General features: G+C 29.2%; 1 protein-coding gene across 1 annotated transcript in view; it reads right to left on the bottom strand.

The window, feature by feature from the left end:
* The window catches only part of LOC108748251 (leishmanolysin-like peptidase), a 282,732-nt gene that overhangs the window by 263,553 nt on the left and 13,717 nt on the right, over positions 1-5,462 (bottom strand). The gene's annotated exons all lie outside the window — the stretch shown is intronic.

The following is a 5,462-nucleotide window of genomic DNA, read 5'->3' as shown; positions in this document are numbered from 1 at the left end:
CATAAAACTAAAAATTATATATAAAAAAGATTTAATAACATTTATATATTATCTTCAAAATTCTTCTGTTTTAAAATGTATTTAATATATTAATTTGAATTAAAAGACTTGATTAGAAGGAATTTTGTTATTATTGACTCTTTCAGTTTTTCTTTAAATTATCGTGATATGATTTAATAATTAAAATAAAAATATTTTTTCCATAAAATATACATAAATAAATTTTAATATTACATATTAATCATTTTTATAATTTTTGCCAGTTTATTCTATTGGATAAAGTCCGGTAAAATCTGGAATTTACCATGAGTTTTTTCCACCCACTAGGTTTTTTCCGGTCAACCCTGGATTTTTTTATTCCAGATTATATAAAAATTCAAAAAAATTCTTGTATACTCGTGAAACCTTTAACAGCAAGTTGTTACCATGATAGAAGCCGAATTGTATTTTACTTATTTTTTACAAATTTAAAAGTGAGTAAGAGTTTTGAAAAAAACGTTATAGCGGTTAAAAATTCATAACTTCTATATGTGTATGAGTGAATGGAAAAAAATCCTTTTTGGCTACAATATTTGAGGTATGTACTTCAGAAAAAATAGTATAATGATGTTGGCTTCGAAAAGTTGAATTATTCGAGCACCTGGAAATGGAGATTTTTATGAGTAAAAAGATCAAGTTTTTTTCTAGAAAAAAAAAAATAAAATCACTTTTATAGCGAATTAATTATTAAATTTATCCTTTTATTTTAACCAAATTGAATAAAAATATTCCCAAATAAAAATATTATACTGCATAGAGCTTTTACAACAATACGTATGATGCTCTTTGTTATCAATTTGTCACATAAGGCGTATAATACGTTAACTTAAAATGTTTTTATGATGTAGTTTTTCTTCATCAATTTCGAATATTTCATGAATTATGTATATCTGATATATCTCCATATATAAATGTCAATTTTGTAATTATACATTAGTAAATATTGATATAAAACTCTATTTTAAAAGTGTAAAATCTTTATATCTATACTTTTTGAAATTAGCGTTAAAAAGATGAAATTTTCTTAAAATTCAACAAACAAAAAATTGAGAGATTCGTACCTAACATAAAAGATCTCATATTGTGAAAGATTAATGGTAATAATCATTTCTATAGGCTACTATTCCTCAAAATATGTCGTTACTTTAAACAATTAACATAAACATACACAATTAATATAAATATAAACAACATTAAATAAAGTTAAAAATTTTTACTCAAGTAATATATAACTCAAATTTATAATTTGTTATTTGATAAGTACACAGTTAATATGTTATTTGTTTTAAAATTAAGCTATTCAACCACAAAAAGCCTTTTTCGAAGCCAACATCATCATTATACTATTTTTTCTGAAGTACATACCTCAAATATTGTAGCCAAAAAGGATTTTTTTTCCATTCACTCATACAGAAGTTATGAATTTTTAACCGCTATAACGTTTTTTCAAAACTCTTACTCACTTTTAAATGGATTAATTTATGTTTTGATACACATGGAAATTAAAAATAATAAAACATTATTTAATTCAAAAGATTGGATTTATCATTGCTTGATATCTGACAGCTAAGTGTGCTTTCTTTCTCTTTCTCTCATATATTCTTTTAATCTGTTATAAAATATTTGTTATGTAATTCTTCATTTCTAAAATATAATTCAGATCTTCCGAAGCGAGCTACGTCAAACAAAACACATAAAAGAAACGAAAAAAGATTACGATTTTTTAATCTCGATAAAGTTCCGATTTAAGAAAGATGCGCACATTAAATTCTCTCTTTGTTTCACGCAATGCCTACAAAGCATCGGGTATGTACATGGCCCGAGCGCGGAAATACGCTGTATCAAAAGAGAATAGACGGTAGGAAAACGCGAGGCAAAAGTTTTACCTGCGTATGCGCGCGTGGACGGAACCCTCTACCACCCTCTAGCTCGGAATAAGTTTAGCGTACGAAATGTTATTTGCACAAGAAGCGGTGTAAACTCCGAACTCTTCAGTGGAAACTTTCGCGGGCAACTTCTCGAGTTGTAAAATCAAGCGGCGTGGCGTGTCCTTCTCCGGTGGTCTTTCGCAGATATCAGAGATTGTGCCCTCCGCCCTCGTCCGAGAAGACGTGCCGTGAAAAGCATCCTGAGCGGGTGAATCTCATCGGATCGACAAAGTCAGTTATGTTCTGACCTCACTGCTTGAACTCGCCCGTGATTCCAATGGAATACAATGAGCTTCTGATGTGATTCTTCCTCTCGGCTGATAGCAAAATATAGTACAATCGTGATTACACGGGATGCAGTCATGGGCAGAAGGTAAAATATAGCAGAAAATTTTACTTTGTACTTTTTGTTAAAGCTATTAATTCTAGTTATATATATATATATATATATATTAATTACATTCACAATTTACTTATTATTATTTTAATGCATTATATTTCAAAATAAACAAATATATCTATATCCATCTCTGCTTTCTCCCTCTGTCTAATCTTCTTTTTTCTTTTTATCTATCGTAATTTTTAAAAAGTTTGATTAATATATAATATTGTATAATTTTTTTTTTAATTTTGGGAAATTTATTAAGGATTGCATAGAATAATTCTTAATTGCAAAAGATAAAAACTAATCCCGAAACGTGTTTTTTATAACTACAGTTTATTCGATGAAAGAAAGACTTTGAAAGAAAAGTATCAATGGGCATGTATCGTTCAATAAATGTTAATTTTCTAAATATAGTGGTTCAATTCGCTCGAAACATTCTTCGTTGTTTACAATATATCGCTACTATGATTTTTTCTTACATCTTTAGAGCTATGAAATTAAGCTCGAATAATTCTCAACGCATTGTAATGGTAGATAAGTGTATGATCTGTTCGTAATTCCGCTAATTTTCCGGATATAATCCTACGGATGACCATATGCGTATTATAGCGGCCAAGGAACTTCACGCTTTCAACTACGGACAAGCTCCAATAAATATTCTGTTAAGCACGCGGTACGGTGTGCAGCGCAATAAAAGTTCTTTGAAAGTAGGTTTCGCGCTTCGACCTTAAAACGCTTTAATAGCACCAATGGTATAAGAAATTCACTACGCGCATGTATCAAGGCGATTTAAAATTTTCCAAATTATTTTACGGATATATCTGTGTCAAAGAAACTTCTCGGATAAATGTCACAAGTTCAACATGTATTATTTATCACGCAAGAGATCCAAAATTCTCTCAAATATTTTAACCGATTAATCGATGATATAATTCATTAACATTGTTATTCGTACTGTATGCCGTGTAAGAGACCATCTACATTCCTGAACAATGTATTCTCATAGATTAATAACACATCAGGGTGAATTAGTTTCTTGCACCAACATGTCGGTTGCAAACCAAGATTTAATGGATGATTAATTGGGCAAGTACTATTAGATATCAAAGGAACGATAGCAATTCCTTGAGTTAAGTAATATTTTGTTATTTTTAACTTTCCGTATGTTATTATATTTCAAAATATAAATCAATTCATTTCTGTAGTTATTTTCAAAGTAAACAACGTTCATATTAATGTATGCATTTAGTAAATAATAAACCAAATTTTAGTTAAATTCAATACATTTCCTTGAGTTAATGATTAAAAATAAGTTAAATGATCAAAATTAGTTATATTAGGTTGAGTAAAAAGTCATCGCGTATTTTTTAGCTCAAAGTTGTATATACAATATCTTCGTCAATAATGAATGAAATTCAAATTTAAAAAAAGGGTTTTAAAGCTTGAAATCTCTACTTTTAAAAGCTTATCACATTTTTTAAGTTTATATGAGTTTGATAATTTTTACATACCAAAAACTACGAGCTGAAAAAGACGAAAAATTTTCTTCTCACTTTGTGGATTTGTAACGTGTCCAAAACGAATTTGAGAAAATTTTCGATTACCTATCGTGAAAGCTTGATACTTTCCCTACAAAATCGTTTTTTTTTTAATATTCCTACGACTTTTGATTACTGAGTTATCGCGGATTAAATAAAAGAATTATTTTGACTTTAATTGCTCATAACTCCATTAAAAATTGTCGTATCGTATAATTTAAAAAAGAGATTTTTAAAGCTGAAACTTTACTCTATCAAGATATATTTATATTGTTGGTAAGAAAGTAATTGCGGTTTTTACTGATAGATGTCTTTTAAAAAAACGCGACGACTTTTTACTCAACCTAATAATTTGACATTATGAATTTAACAGAGTATGGTACATCTTTTAAATTTTATGTTATAAGATAAGTATACTACATTAAAGTAAAATAAAAACTCAGACACCTTGGTTACTAATTTTGTATTATTTATACGTGCGTGTATGTATTATTTATTTAATATAAAATTGGAAAATTTAAAAAATGAAATACAATTAATTTTCACTACTTTAAACCAAACAAACGACAACCGGATAAATAAAATTGACAACAGTCAATATTAACGTTAATACGACTATTTACGAAACCGTGGTGGCTCCAAGCAAGTAATTTTAAAATAACTCCGTGAGAGACGATGTAAATTAAATTTATTTCTAAACGAACAGTCGCCAGTAAACGAGCAATTGCATCGAAAATGTAATTGTGCAACTTAACCGCATTTATAGAACTTACGCTGAACGTCGTCGTCTGTAAATGCCACTCAATGGTTGAATAATTAATAGTTTAATCTAAGTCCTCGCACCCTGCAGCATGATTGCGGCAAATATTTACGTTAAAGCAACCGCGGCATCAACCGGCGGCTCTTGATTTCGATTTCGATCCAAATCAATCATTAATTATGGGCGAATTAATAGCTAGCGGCATCGAGATGAAGGCACACGATTATTTTCGTCTCGTATTAATCCACCAAATCCACTCTACTGTATAAATATTCGCTCTCCCCTAATCGCCGAACCATTTGTTCATAAATATTGATATATTTAAACCAAATGAGGCAATTCCAATTTTAATTTCTCGACTGTCTATATTACATAATAACGTAAAATTGCTTAGCATTTCGACGCAATAATCCATTTAACTGAACGATGCCTAAATATTTTTGAACAGTTAATCCTTCGTAAGCAGCTTTCTATAGCGCAATTGAAATACATTTATCGTGAAACAATAGATTCAAAAAATACAAAACAGTAAATAAAAATATGTTAATTTGAATCGAGAGAGAGAGAGAGAGAGAGAAAAAGTAACGCAAAATTTTTAGAAACATTCTTAATATAGCAAGAAAACAGAATTAAATTACAATTAGCGTTGATAATAATGTTAACAATCTACAGCATAATTGAAATGATATTCTTCCAACATGATATGACTTAAATGACCGATCAGTCTATCTATCAATAGAAAAAGCAAAAGCCCTCGCTTTCACACCAACAAAGAAGTATATGTATTTCTCTCTGATTGATCTATGTCACAG

Source organism: Trachymyrmex septentrionalis, unplaced genomic scaffold (genome assembly GCF_001594115.1).
Source record: "Trachymyrmex septentrionalis isolate Tsep2-gDNA-1 unplaced genomic scaffold, Tsep1.0 scaffold22, whole genome shotgun sequence".
Taxonomy (NCBI): Eukaryota; Metazoa; Arthropoda; class Insecta; order Hymenoptera; family Formicidae; genus Trachymyrmex; species Trachymyrmex septentrionalis.
This window is presented reverse-complemented; position numbering and strand designations above follow the sequence as displayed.